This window comes from Coenobita brevimanus, chromosome 101, assembly GCF_032717465.1.
Source record: "Coenobita brevimanus isolate Jiangsu-jjx chromosome 101, ASM3271746v2, whole genome shotgun sequence".
In the NCBI taxonomy this organism is placed as follows: domain Eukaryota; kingdom Metazoa; phylum Arthropoda; class Malacostraca; order Decapoda; family Coenobitidae; genus Coenobita; species Coenobita brevimanus.
In genome coordinates this window covers 14,703,472-14,718,025 of record NC_137054.1, presented here as the reverse complement: position 1 = coordinate 14,718,025, position 14,554 = coordinate 14,703,472, and the positions used below count along the sequence as shown (strand labels likewise).

Genomic DNA, 14,554 nt, shown 5'->3' with positions numbered 1-14,554 from the left:
TTCCCCACAGCGTCCTCTCTCTCTCTCTCTCTCTCTCTCTCTCTCTCTCTCTCTCTCTCTCTCTGCACACAACTTTCTCAGCTTTATCTTGACAAAATACTTAATCTCTCTCTCTCTCTCTCTCTCTCTCTCTTCTGTCTCCCTTTCTCTCCATTTCTATCCTCGCATTCTTCTTCCTACCTCCTTCTCTCCATTTTTTCCCCTCACTCCTCCCTCCTTTCCTACCCGCCCTCCCTGCCTCCTTCTCTCTCTCCCTCTCTTCTTTCCTCTCTCCCCTAAATTCCTCGTTGTCTGTCTCCTTTCCTTCCTGCTTTCCCAGAATCCCTCCCTCCTCTTTTCTATATCCTTCCATCCCTCCCTACCACATTTCCTCTTCCTTCTCCCTGCTTCCCTCCCTCTCTCCCCTCTCTCTCCATCTCCCTCCCACATTCGCTGTTTTCCTCCCTCCATACTTCCCTTCCCTTTCTCACCTCTTTCATACCCTATTCCCTTCTTTCCCCTCTACCTCCCTCCCTGCTTCCCTTGCCCTCCCTATTTTCTTCCCTGCCTTCTTCCCCTTTCCCTATTTTCCTTCCTCCCTTCCTCCCCCTTCCTTATTTCCCTCCCTTCCTCCCTCCCTCCTTTCCAATTTCCCTCCCTTCCCTACTTTCCACCACCTCTCTTTCCCTCCTCCTCCTACCTACCTACCTCCATTCATCCCTTCCTCCATACCTCTCCTACTTTCCTCCACCCCTTCTTCCCTCCTTCTCTCCCTCCCTCCCTCCTTCCCTCCCTCGTTAAAGTCACCACTCGGCATCGTTGCAGAGGCTTTTTGCAACACATTCATTAACCTCGCTCTTCCTGCCTCTCTCTCTCTCTCTCTCTCTCTCTCTCTCTCTCTCTCTCTCTCTCATTACCACAGGGGCGTGAGCGATGACCACTGGGCCTGAACGGTAGAGTCTGATAATCATCCTATTTTAACACGCGTTTTTCCGAATTCCTTTGTCATTTTTCACGAAGGATCATTTGACCCCCCCGTGTCGTGGGTCATGATGTGTGTGTGAGAGAGAGAGAGAGAGAGAGAGAGAGAGAGAGAGAACTGAAGCTGATAAATAAATAGTAAAATAAAATACAATGACAGAACGAAAGAATATAAATAGAAAAAACAGTTCTGTGTATAACTAAAAGGAATTATAGATAGATGGATAGATAGACTGATAGACAAGCAGTGAGATAGATGGAAAAATACATACTTACACATACGTACATACATTTACAAACATACACTACATAGGTAAACACGTAGACAGACAGTTGTGTAGACAGAGAAATAGATAAACAGACAGATAAATGACTAGATAGATGGATAGATAGATAGATAGGTAGGTAGGTAGATGGATAGATGGATGGATAGATGAATGGTTAGATGGATGGATAGACAGATAGATGGATAGATAAATAGATAGGTAGATAGAAGAAAGGTAGCTAGATAGATGAAGAAAATAGCGATGGATGGATAGGTAAACAGATAGATAGACAGATAGAAGAAAGGTTGCTAGATAGATAAAGAGTAGATAGAGAGTAATTAAGGAGAGCTAAACTTAGTACAATATTATGCTAAGGAAACATCTTGACTTCCTCCTTCCCTTCCGTTCTACCTCTCTCTTTCTCCCTCCTCTCTCACTCCTCTCTTATATCTTTCTTTCCCTCCCTCCTTCTTCCCTCTCTTCCCCTCTTTTTTTCCTCCTTCCTCCTGACCTTCCGTTCTGTCTGTCTTTTTTTTTCTTCCTCTCCTTTCTTCTTTCTTTTTCTTCCTTTTTCCTTCTCTTCTTGTTTTTCCTCCTGTCTCTCTTTTCTTCCTATTTTCCTCTTCTTTCCTACCCATCTTCCTTCTTTCTTCCTTTCTTCCTTCTCTTCTTCCATACTTCCTCCTTTTTCATTCTTTCCTTCCTCCTCCATCACCATCCCTCCCATTTTCCTCCTCTCCCTCCTTGCCTCCTTCCTTCTCTCCTAGTCCTTCTCTCCCTGCCTCCCTCCTTCTCTCCCTGTCCCCCTCCTCTTCCTGCCTCCCTCCACTCTCCTAGTTCTTCTCTCCCTGCCTCCCTCCTTCTCCCCCTGCCTCCCTCCTTCTCTCCCTGCCTCCTTCCTTCTCTCCCTGCCTCCCTCCTTCTCTCCCTGCCTCCTTTCTTCTCTCCCTGCCTCCCTCCTTCTCTCCCTGCCTCCCTCCTTCTCTCCCTGCCTCCCTCCTTCTCTCCCTGCCTCCCTCCTTCTCTCCCTGTCTCCCTCCTTCTCTCCCTGCCTCCCTGCCTGTATGAGACTGAGGTTTTAATAATATGGAAGGTGTTGGGGTGGTGTACTGAGAGAGAGAGAGAGAGAGAGAGAGAGAGAGAGAGAGAGAGAGAGGGAGCAAAGGAAATCAAGAATTAGAGAAAGAAAGCGAGAGAGAGAGAGAGAGGGAGAGAATGAGAGAGAGAAAGGGAGAGAAATACGACCCTCCTTGCTCTGTGGTGCATTATGGGTAGGCTGGGGGAAGAGAGAGTGAGAGAGAGAGAGAGAGAGAGAGAGAGTAGGAGGTAAAGGATGAATGTAAGAAAAATATTATGGACATGAAGTTGATAAATGGAGAGAGAGAGAGAGAGAGAGAGAGAGAGAGGGAGAGAGAATATTGCCTCCTTGTCCTCCCCTTGCTTTCTCCACACCCTGGCAACTGAAAGAGAGAGAGACAGACAGACAGACAGACAGACAGACAGACAGAGAAAGAGATTGTTTATTGTTTACTCCATGCTTTGTTTTTCTTTGTTATATTGTGTTTGTGTTTATGCCTCTTGTTTGTTTTCTCTTCGTTTTGTGTGCTTTTTTTTATGGTGTCTGTTTTTAATTCTCTCTCTCTCTCTCTCTCTCTCTCTCTCTCTCTCTCTCTCTCTCTCTCTCTCTCTCTCTCTCTCTCTCTCTCTCTTAAGCATTTTTCTTTTTTCCCTGATTTTCTCTGTACCTATTTTTCCCCTTTGTCTTCATTTTTCTTTTTCCATTAATATTCCGGTTTATTCTTTTCATTTTTTTTTTTGTCTTTACTCAGTGTCCGATCTGTCTTCATTATCTCCATATTTTTTTCTTCATTTTTCATTTTTTTGTGTTCTCTCTCTCTCTCACTCGTTTTGTCATTCTCACTCTCCCCATTACTTCTTTTTTTTTTTCATTTCTCGTTTCTTTTTCTTTCCTTCTCATTTTTTTTCGTCTGGAAGTGTTTGCGCCCTTCTTCACCCATTTCTTTCCTCTCTTTCACTCTCACCTGTCTCTCTCTCTCTCATTTTACCTCTCCCCCTCTCTCTCCTTCTCACTCTTCCCTCTCCCTCCTCCTCCTCCTTCTCTTCTTCCAACATCCTTCCTTCTCCCCCCCCCCATCTTCCCCTCCTACACTCTTCCTTCTTCCGTCTTTCTCTTTTCTCTCTCCTTTCCCCTCTCTCCTTTTCTCTTCCCTTCCCCCATACTCCCTCCTTCCCCCTTCCTTCACCTCTTCCTCTCTCTCCTCTCCTTCTCTCACTCTATTGCCATCACACTCTCTCCCTCCTCCTCCTCCTCCTCCTCCTCCTCCTCCTCCTCCTCCTCCTCCCCTCTCGCCTCTCCCCCTTTCTATACAAAGCCTCTGATTATCATTCTACACCTGCCCTTTCTCTCTCCCTCTCTCTCTCTCTTTCTCTCTGTCCCATTCTCTCTCTCTCTCTCTCTCTCTCTCTCTCTCTCTCTCTCTCTCTCTCTCTCTCTAATTTAAATGAAGATGAGTTAGAATGTTAGATTACGATTAGGTTAGGTTAGGTTAGTTAGATACGGAGATTAAGTTAGGTAATGTTAGGTTAAGTTAGACAAAGCTAAGGAGAGAGACTTTGAACTGAAGGGGGTGGATACAGCCTTTATCTATCTTTCTGTCTATCTATTTATTTATCAGTCTATTTATTTAACTGTCTATCTGTCTATCTATCTATCTACCTGTCTATCAATTTATCTGTATCTTTATTTATTTATCTATTTATTTATGTCTATTTATTTATTTATTTATCTGTCTATTTATCTATCTGTCTATCTACTTATGTGTTTATTTATCTATCTATTTATTTAGTTATCTATCCATCTATTTATTTATTTATTTATTTATCAATCTATTTTATTTATTTGTACTGGCAGGATTGAATTAGGTGAAGCAAGGTTGAGTTCGGCTAATTAACAGGTATTCTGAAAAATTACCTAAAGTGGGTCCAAGTGGGGCCTCAGCTGTTGTATACCTTCTTAGTGAACACAATTTTCATAAGTCAGTGAGAGTTTTCCAAATATTATGTTACATGTTATATATACTTTCTCTGTGCCGTGAAAAAGAGGGTAGAATGATAATGATGATGATGATGAGGAGGAGGAAGAGGAGGAGGAGAAAGGTGGTGATGATGATGATAGTGAGGAGAAGGAGGAGGAAAGGAAAGGTGATGTTGACGGTGAGGATGAGGAGGAGCAGGAGGAGAAGAAAGATGATTATGATGATGATGATAAAAATATGAGTACTGCAAGAGAGTGTCTGTATGTACAGTAAAGAATGTGGGTTGGGAGTCTCACCTGAGCTGTTCTTCTTTATCACTATCTCTCTCTCTCTCTCTCTCTCTCTCTCTCTCTCTCTCTCTCTCTCTCTCTCTCCTGCATCTTTCTTTTTTAGTATTTATTTGCTGTATTTGTCAGTTATTGTAATTTTTATTTGTTTATTTCATTTCTTATCATTCACCCGTCCTTCTTATGGTTATACAATTATCTCGTTTTATAATTTACTGTTTTTATCAGTTATGGCGAATTGGTGGATTTCTTTTTTTTATCATTCACTTTTTCAGCGAGTTTATTGTTATTTTTCTGTCATTCATTCCTCCTCCATTTATTTAACCATATATCTCCTTTTTTTTTTTTTACTAAGCTTTTCTTATATAGATAGATAAATATAGATTGATAGATAGATATCAGTTATGACCATTGGGAGTAGTTATTTATACGTATTTTTTTTATCATTTATCTATCCTCCTTCTAAATTCATACTTATCTCACTTTTTTATACTTATATATTTACTTGTACTCTGTTATTTTTTTATCAGTTATGGAAATTTGTAACCTTTTTTAAGCTATATTTTTTGCTGTTGTTAATTTCCTCATTATTAGGCCGTATTTTGATCATCCGTTTATTGCTGTGCTTATTTCTGTATATTTTCGTTTTATTCCTCGTTTTGCTATCCACGTTTTATCTTATTTTCTCCTCCTTTCATTCTTTCCCTTTCTCTCTCTCTCTCTCTCTCACCCTCGCCCGCCTCCCCTTCTAAAACTCTTTAATTCTTTTTCTCTCTTGTCATATTCATCTTCGCCTCTCCCTGTCCCTTGTTTATCTTCCCTTTCCTCCCCTTCCCCCTCTCTCTCATCCCTCTTTCGCGCTCTCCCTCTCCCTTCGCTCTCACTCTCTTTCTCTCTCTCTTTCGCTCACTTCTTTTATTCCTGCTTTTGCCTGTATTCATTTGATAGTTTTAATTTGGGTAAGTATTCTCTCTCTCTCTCTCTCTCTCTCCCTCTCTCTCTCTCTCTCTCTCTCTCTCTCTCTCTCATATATATATATATATATATATATATATATATATATAGATAGATAGATAGATAGATAGATAGATAGATAATGATTTTAATTATTTCCGCTTTCTCTTTTTATTATTTCAAAACTAATTTATAATTTTATATTACTTAATATTATTCTCTCTCTCTCTCTCTCTCTCTCTCTCTCTCTCTCTCTCTCTCTCTCTCTCCAATTTTCTCGTCTATTCATCTTTCTTCCTTCCCCTTCTTTCATTATCCTTTCTCCTCCCTCCTCATGTCTCCTCCGTCTCTTTTCCTTTTCTCTCTCTCTCTCTCCCTTCTTCCTCCTCTCCATCTTCTTTTTGTTTTCCCTTCCTCCAAGTTTTAATTTATTTCTCTCCTCTCCCCCTCTCCGTTCCCCCTTTTGTCATATTTTCTGCTTCTCTCTTTCTCACCCTCTGCCTCCTTCCTCTTCGTCTTTCTCTTCTACTCCTGTTCTTCTTCATCCTCGTCCTCTTCCTCTTCCTTCCTTCCTTCACTCATTCACTCATCATTCCTTCCTCCTCCTCCTCCTCCTCCTCCTCTTCCTCCACCTCCTCTTTTTTTTTCCTTCCCTACTCTAAGCCTCCTTTTTCCCTCTTCTTCCCCTATCTCTCACTTTTTATCCACCTCCCCCACCTTCCACTCTTTCTCCCTCCTCCCCTCACCTCTCCAGTTCTCATTCTTTCTTCTTCCTTCCTTCCTTCCTCCCACTCTGAACTTCTTTCCTCCACTCTCCCTCCCTCGTTCTTTACTTTCCCCCAGCTTTTCTTTCTCTCCACTCATTCTTCTCGTTTTCTCTCCATCCCTCTTTTTCTCCATCATTTTCTCTCCTGACCATTCCTCCTCATCCCTCCCTTCTTTCTCATTCCACTTCCCCTCTCCTGTTCTTAACTGCCTTCCTTCCATCCCCCACTTCTTGTCTTCAGCCTTCCCCCTCCCGCTCTTGTACTGTCCACCCCTCCTCCTCCTCCTTTATCCCCTACCCTTTCTCCTCTTTTTCCTTCTACTCTCCCTCTTTTTCAAACCACCCTTCCCTCTACCCTCTTCGTCCCACCTTCCCTTGATCCCTTCCTCTTCCATCATTTTCTCTCCCTCCTTCCCCTTCCCCTCTCAACCAACCCCCTCTTTTCCCCCACACCCCTCCCCCTCTCGACCAACCCCCTCTTTTTCCTCCCACCTCTCCCTTTCTCCCTCCTTTCTCCTCGCCTCCTTCCCCACTTTTTCTCTCCACCCCTCCCTCTCTCCCTCCTTTCCCTCCACGCCTCCTCCCCCGCCCCTCCAACACCTCATCATGGCGCAAATGGAAACGGGACACAGACAAATCGTTCCGCGCCAGACAGTGTGAGTGAGGCAAAGCTTACAGGGCAGAGTTTCGGCCCCAACCCCTTTCCCTCCAGCCTTCCCCTCGCGTCTCCCCGCTTCCCGCAACTCTCCTCCATGCTTTCCTCCCCTCTCTCCTCCTCCTGCCTGCGCTCTTCCTCCTCGGCTCCTCCACCCGCGCCTCGGACGGAAGGGGCGCCACGACGGAGACAAATGTACGTGCCTCAGGAGCACTTGATCAGGGGAGCCGTTGGGGGAAAGGAAGGAAGGTGCCACTGTTTTATTTTTTCAAGTTTTTATTTTTTTTACCCTTTATTTTGCGTCCATTACAGACCGGCTAACGACCCGCTCATTAATTTGCTCTCACCTTTTGTTTGCACACCTTGTTATTCTTTTTCATCGAGCCCCATCCTCCTGTTCTTCTTTTTCTTTGAACTTGGGGAAAGGGTTTGTGTTTACGTTTGTGGCGTTGAATACCTGCCAGTTATTCCCATTACACCTCTTTTTATTGATGTTATATGAAGTTACCTTTTTTTATATCAAACTCTTGTACCATAATCAAAAATTTTCTCTAGTTTTATCTTCATTTTTCTTTTCAGTTTCTTGCAGTATTTTCTCGTGCCGTGTTTCGTCTTTTCGAAATCAAATACACCCCATTTGCCATCTGTTTGTGTTGTTATTTTTAGTTTTCTTTTTCCACTGCTTGTGAAATTTCAAAATGCCTTGTTTCCTCTTTTCTAAGCTCAGTATTCTCATTGTACCTTCCTGTTTTCTTCATCTTATTTCGGCCTACCCTCTTGCCTCTCCATATATATTCTAATAATCCTTTCTTGCTTCATTTGCACCATAGGCTTTCATTCCTTTAACAGATCTAGCATTTCTGTATCATGTATCCTTTTGTTTCGCTTTATTTCTTTATCGCATTGTCTTTATTGTCTTTGTCAGTCTCGGTAGTTGTCACTTTTATTAGATTCGGTGTTTTTCTTTTTTAATTACATTTTTGGAGGGTACCACTAATTATTTTTTCCGTTCCATACATCCCTCCCTTTCAGTCCCTCCCCTTTGCCTTTCATTCTCCTCGTTCCCTCTCTCTCCCTCTCCCCTCATCCTCTCCCTCTCCCTCTCTCTTTCCTTCTCTCTCTCTCTTTCTCTCTCCTGTCCCCCTTCTCTCTTCTCACTCCCCTTCCCTTCTTCCTTATTTTCTTTCTCCCCTCCTTCCAGTCACCCTGCTCTTTCTCTTGTTGTATCTTTCTTCCTCCTTCCTTCCTTCTCCCTCCCCTTCCTCTCTTCTTTCCCATTACATTTCTTCCCTCTTGCGTCTTTTCCTCCCCATACTCCGTGTCTCCACCTTCCCTTCCCTTTCCCTCCATTCCCCTCTCTCTCCCCCTCCATGTATCTTTCTTTCCCTCTTCCCTTCCCTTCCCATGTCTTCCCCTCCCTTCACCCTACTCTGTTTCATCTCCATTGTATCCCCTATTGCCCCACCCCCCCTCTATATCTCTCCCTCATTCCTCTCTCCATTCCATCCTTCCTTCCTCCATTCCTTTCCTCTCCCGTTCACAGTGTTCTCTTCATTCTCTTCCTTCCTCGTCTCATTCTCCAACCTTTGTGATTTTCTTCGTTTACTTTCTCTTTCCTTTTTCTTCAGTTTCCTTTCCTCTTTGCAGTTCCTTTTCTTCTCGTCAGCGTTTCTTCCTTTTTCATCCTCTTCTCTCTTCTTCCCTTCTTTCTTCACTCCTCATTTCTGTCATCTTTTGCTGCTGTCTTTCTCCCATCTTTTTCTGCGTGCTCTTCTTCTTTGTTTTCATTTTCTTTACTCTTCTCTCCTTGTTCTACACACTACCTCCACTCTTTCTCCAGTTCCCTCTTCCTCTCATTCATCATTCTAGCTTTCTTTTCTGTCGTCTTCCCTCCCTGTTCCTTCTTCGACCATTTATCTGTTTCTCTTTTCCTCCCATTCATCATTTCAGCTTTGTTTTCTTTCCTTTTCCTTCCTCTCCTTGTTTCTTGTCAGTTTCTTGCATTTTTCTCAACCATGCTTTATATCCTTCAAGTGCATATCTTCTCACCCCTCTTTCCTCCCACATATATACATCCTTTTCACCCTAATTCCTTATTTTTTTTTTTCCTCCATCCTCCTCCTCCCCTCTTTCATGCATCCCCCTCACCCCTCTCTCCCCCTTACCCCCCCCTCCCTTCTTCCTTTCCCCTACACCGTCATACCTCTCCCTTCTCCCCCATCCCTCATCCTGTAAATCCCTTCCTCCCTCACCCTCATCACCACCTCTCCCATCTTTCCCCCTTCACCTCTCAGCCTTCTCTCCGCAGGCCTGTATTTCCCTGCCCTCCTCCCTCACTTCCCCTCCTCTCTTCCCTCGCTCTTCCTCACCCATCAAATTTTCCCACCTTCCCTTTCTTATATTTCATTTCTTCCTCCCCTTCTCAATCACCCCTCACCTTAAACCGAGTTACTCCCATAACCCTCTCTCTCCATTCCCCTCCCTTCGTCGTCTCTCTCCCCCATCCATTTTTCCCCGTTTCCCTTTCTTCCCTTCCTTTTCCCCATTTTCATCTCAAACCAAGATATTCCCCGCATTTATTCACTCTTTTCCCCCTTTCCCCGTACTCCCCTTACTCACCACTTCTTTCCCATCTCCTTCTCACCCTCATCTTCATTCCCCCCACCTCGCACCTCATCTTTCCCACCATTCGCACTGCTTATCTCCTGTCTCTCAATCCATCACATCTACCCCTGACCTCTCCCCTCACTCTCCCTCATCGATCCCCTCGTCCCACTCTCCCCTCACTCCTTTCCCTTTATTTTTAACTACCCCACCACAAACTTACTTCTCCCCTCTTCCGTACCCCATCCTCACGTACCCCACCTCCATCTTTCACTCACCAAGCACATCCTCTTTCACCCTTCCTTTTCCTTCTCATCCCCACTCTTCACTTCCCCCTCCTTAAACACCCCCACCCTTTCTTATCCCTCCCGCACCTTTCTTTACCCCTCCCTCACCCTCACCACTTATCCCTCACTCTCTACCTCTCTCCCTGACCCAGCCATTCTTCCTCCCCATCTCCTCTTCCCCCCCCTTTTTTTTTTTTACCCCTACCTCAAACCTAGTTATTCCCCCACCCTTCTTTACTCCTCTCCCCCTCCCCCGCCTCCGTGCTGTCAGTTATCATCGGCGACAGAGCGAGGGCGCGGCTCTTGCAACAATGGAAAACAATTGAGGGTATTGCAGAGCCTCCTAATTATGCACACGGAGGCACGACGTGGAGGCAGGACAGGGAGAGATGGAGTTTGATAATGAGGGGGGAGGGGAAAATGAGGGAGGAGATGGATGGAAGGGAAGGGTTGATGGAGGGAAAAGGATGGAGTGAGTAATTAAGGGAATGAAAGGGACTGATGGAGGGATGGAGGGATGAATGGAGAGATGGAGGGAGTTGAGGGGAAAAGGAGGGGAACGTGATGGAAGGGGAGGGGACTTATGGAGGGTGTGAGGGAAGGGGACAGAGGGAGAGAGAGAGAGTGAGGATAATGAGAGGGGAGGGGAAATTGGTAGAAATAGATGTAAGGGGAGGAAGTGAGGGAATGGGAGGGAGGGAGAGTGAGAGGTGAATAGTGTATGGGAAGGAAAGAGGGGAAGGGATGAAGGGGGAAAGTGAGTAGTGAGAGGGAAGGGAAGCTTGGTACAGGAAAAAAAAATTAAGGAAAGCATGAAATAAATAAAGAAATGGATAGTTAGACAGATAGGTAAATAGACAGACGGACATATAGACAGATAGATAAATAAATAGATAGACAATTAGATATATAAATGAATAGATAGATAAACATATAGATGGATGGCCAAAAGAATATTAGATGGATGGAGGGGTTTAATATCAGCCAATCACCTTGCAATGCCCTTGAGAGAGAGAGAGAGAGAGAGAGAGAGAGAGAAAGGGAGGGCGGGAGGGAGGAAAGAGGGGAGGTAAGGGGAGAATGTTGCAGAATATCATTACGCCCAACCTATATTAGTGAGAGAGAGGGAGGGAGGGAGGGAGAGAGAAAGGGAGAGAAAAAAAAGGGAGGGGTCACCACAATATCGATGGGTACTCAGGGAGCGAGAGAAAATAGAGAGAGGTGAAGGCTTGTTGTGAGGCGATTGTGGCTATAGTGGTGGTAGTAGTAGTAGTAGTAGTAGTAGTAGGTGTAGAAGTAAAAGTAGGAGTATTGGAGGGTGTTGTTATTGCTGTTGTTATTTTTGTTGCTGTTGTTGTTGAGTAGTGGTAGTGGTACTAGTGAATGGTGCTGGTGTTGGTTGGGATGGGAAGCAACATAACATTCCCACCACCCTACCTACCTACTACCATCACCACTGCCACTGTTTACAACAACCACTACCACCACCACTACTACCACATTCGTCTCACTTCAACCACCATCACCACTCAGTCTCCTACGCCAGTTCCCTCTCCCCCATTATCCATCACTACTACTACTGCTACCACCACCACTTTACTACTACTACTACTACTACTCCTATACTACTACTTCTACTACTACTACTACCACCAGCACACACATTCTCACCACATACTACCCCTACCCATACCACGATTAGCCTCACCTCCCACCACCACAGCTCTCAACCCAAACCCACCTACTACCATAACTACCACCACACTACCATTCCATATCTCCATCATACACCCACCCTTTCACCACCCATCACCATCACCACCACCACAACTTTCTCACTCACCCTACCGTCACTACCCTCCCCTACCTACTCCACCCACCACCACCCTCTCCAAACAAACCCCCACCACACACCCACTTTCTCACCACCACCACCACAGTCCACAACCCCCATCCACACCACCCTAACCTCCACCATCGACCCACACCACACACACTCTTTCACCACCAACCTCACCTCCCTAACCCCACCAAAGCCCCTACCACCACCACCACCACCACCACCACCACACCATTAGGGCAGGGGCGGCATCTCTCTCCCATCCAAGCGACCGTTGCAAGGAAAAAAAATGAGTGCAACAGAGATCAGGTTAAGCTGTGGGAGGGGGGGGGGATTTTTTTTATATATATTCGTAAGTTGGTTTGGTATTAAGTTTGGCTGTGGTGGTAGTAAGGAGGGGATTGTGTGTGTGTGTGTGTGTGTGTGTGTGTGTGTGTGTGTGTGTGTGTGTGTGTGTGTGTGTGTGTGTGTGTGTGTGTGTGTGTGTGTGTGTGTGTATGTGTGTGTATGGTAGTAGCAGTAGTAGTAGTAGTAGTAGTAGTAGTGATGACATTATAGAGACTGATATACTTACTGACCAACTGTAACAACTATTAACATTTTTTTTATCAGTATATTCTAAAGACGCCATTGCTCATTTTAACGTTCATTTTTTCTGATCCCGTTAATATCATCTCATATTTTCATTTAACCTCGTAAAGTTTCAGTAGCCAAAATTCAACATCAACTTCCTAGTCTTAATTCAAACTTCATGATCATGATCATCATCATCATCATCATCATCATCATCAATAGTAGGCCCAGTAAAATGGATTTGTTTTCATTTTTTGCCTTGTCCTTCTAGTTTTCTTCCATCCCTCCTTCCTTCCTTCCTTCTTTTTCCTTCCTCCTCCATTTTCTCCTTCGTTTATTCTTCTCTTCTTCTCCTTTCCTTCCTTTCTCTCATTCCTCTTTAGTTTCCTTCCTTCCTTCCTTTCTCTTCCTCTCCCTTTTCGTCTTTTCTCTATTTTCCCCCTTTCCTTCCTTCCTTCCTTTCCATCCTCCTGTTCCTTCGTTTTTTACTCATCCTTCTTTTCCTTCCTTCCTCCTTCCCTCAACTTTTTTTCTTCTTCCTACCCTCCCTCTTCCTCTCTTTCTCACGCTTTTTCTTTTTTTTTTCTCTCTCTCTCTTCCCCAATCTCTTCCGTCGTCCCTCTCATTTTTGCCATTCCATTTCTCTTCTTCCGAGAGAGAGAGAGAGAGAGAGAGAGAGAAGGGAGAAAAAGTTGGTGAGAAAATAGGAGTAAGCCGTGAAGAAAGTTGAGAGAGAGAGAGAGAGAGAGAGAGTTATAAGGCAGGAAAAGTATTAAGGAAAAAAAAAGATGGGAGAAAGGAAAAGAAGAAAAGGAGGAAAGAGAGAAAGGGAGGGAGGAGGAAAGGAAAGTAGGGAAGGAGGGAGAAGAGGAGATTGGAAGGAAGCAGAAGGAATATGAGTAGGCAGGGTGAAGGAGGGAGGGAGGGAGTGGTTGTTGGGGGGGAGGGAGGGAGTGGTTGTAGGGAGGGAGGGAGAGAGGGAGGATGGGAGAGAAGGTTACAGTAAGAGGAAGGAAGGAGGGAGGGAAATGAGAGAGGAGGGAGGGAGGGAGGTAAACGGAGGCACAGAGGGAGGGAGGGAAAACGGAGAGGGAGAGAAAAGGGTGGGAGTGAAAGAGGGAGAGGGTACGGCGAAAGAGGGGAAGAGAAAAGGGAAAGAGAGAGAGGGAAAGAGAGGAAAAGGGAGAGAAGAGTAGAGGGAAAAAAGGAAGGAAAAAGAAAGGTATATAAAGAGATGGAGAGGAAAGGGAGAAAGAAATTATAAGAAGCCTGAGAGAGAGAGAGAGAGAGAGAGAGAGAGAGAGAGGGAGGGAGGGAGGCAGGGAGGAAGGAAATATTGCAAAGGGGAACACGTTGCAAAAAGGGGTTGCCAGATCGTTTTTTTGCCTCTCAGAATTGTGGTAGTTGTGGTAGGCGATGGTGGTTATGGTTGTTATTAGGAGTGGTATTTGTGGTAGGCGATAGTGGTGGTTATAGGCGATAGTGGTAGTGGTTGTTAGTAGGAGTGGTAGTTGTTGTAGGAGATGATGGTAATGATTGTTATTAGTAATGGTAGTTGTGATAGGCGATAGTGGTAGAATGGTTGTTGTGGTTAGGGATGGTGGTAATAGTTGTCATAAGGAGTGGTGGTTGTGGTAGGCGATGGTGGTAGTGGCAGTTGTGGTAGGCGACGGTGGTAGTGGTTGTTCGAAGGAGTGGTAGTCATGATTCTTCCACCTTATCTATCCAAAGATTCTTGTCCTATTGCAACTTGCTTCCTGTTGCATAGTTGCAGAATAAGACAATAATTCCATACTACATCCCTTCCAAAGCACTTCCTTCTGACTAGCACGATATTGCAGTTAAAATTTCTTGTTGCACCTCAGTACTCATGACATCTTGCATTTTAGGCCAGGTTAGAGTGAGCAGAGTATAGAGTGATTGATTTTAGCGATGTTAATTGGGTGTGAAAATTATGTTAAATTTGGCTGATGGTAGGCACTTTTTCTTTTACTTTTTTCTTCTTTTCCTTTCTTTTTCTTGTCCTTTCTTTTTCTTTTTTCTTTTTTTTTTCTTTTATGCATCACTGGTTTCTCTAGGTCTGAGGGTTAAGATGGAGGTGTATTGAAGAGTAGTAGAATGTTCCTGTTTGTTTAATCATCATCATCATCATCATTTCATTGTCTTTATCAGCGTTATCATCATCATCATTATCATCATCACCATCATCATCATCATCACCAACAACAACAGTTTATCGTCTCTATCATCGTCATCATCATCATCAGTTCATCGTCTTTTATCATCATCATCATCATCATCATCAG

The 14,554-nt window shown here is 44.4% G+C and overlaps 1 protein-coding gene across 1 annotated transcript in view; it reads left to right on the top strand.

The window, feature by feature from the left end:
- Positions 1-14,554, top strand: part of dati (zinc finger protein datilografo) — a 1,103,308-nt gene that overhangs the window by 1,048,607 nt on the left and 40,147 nt on the right. The gene's annotated exons all lie outside the window — the stretch shown is intronic.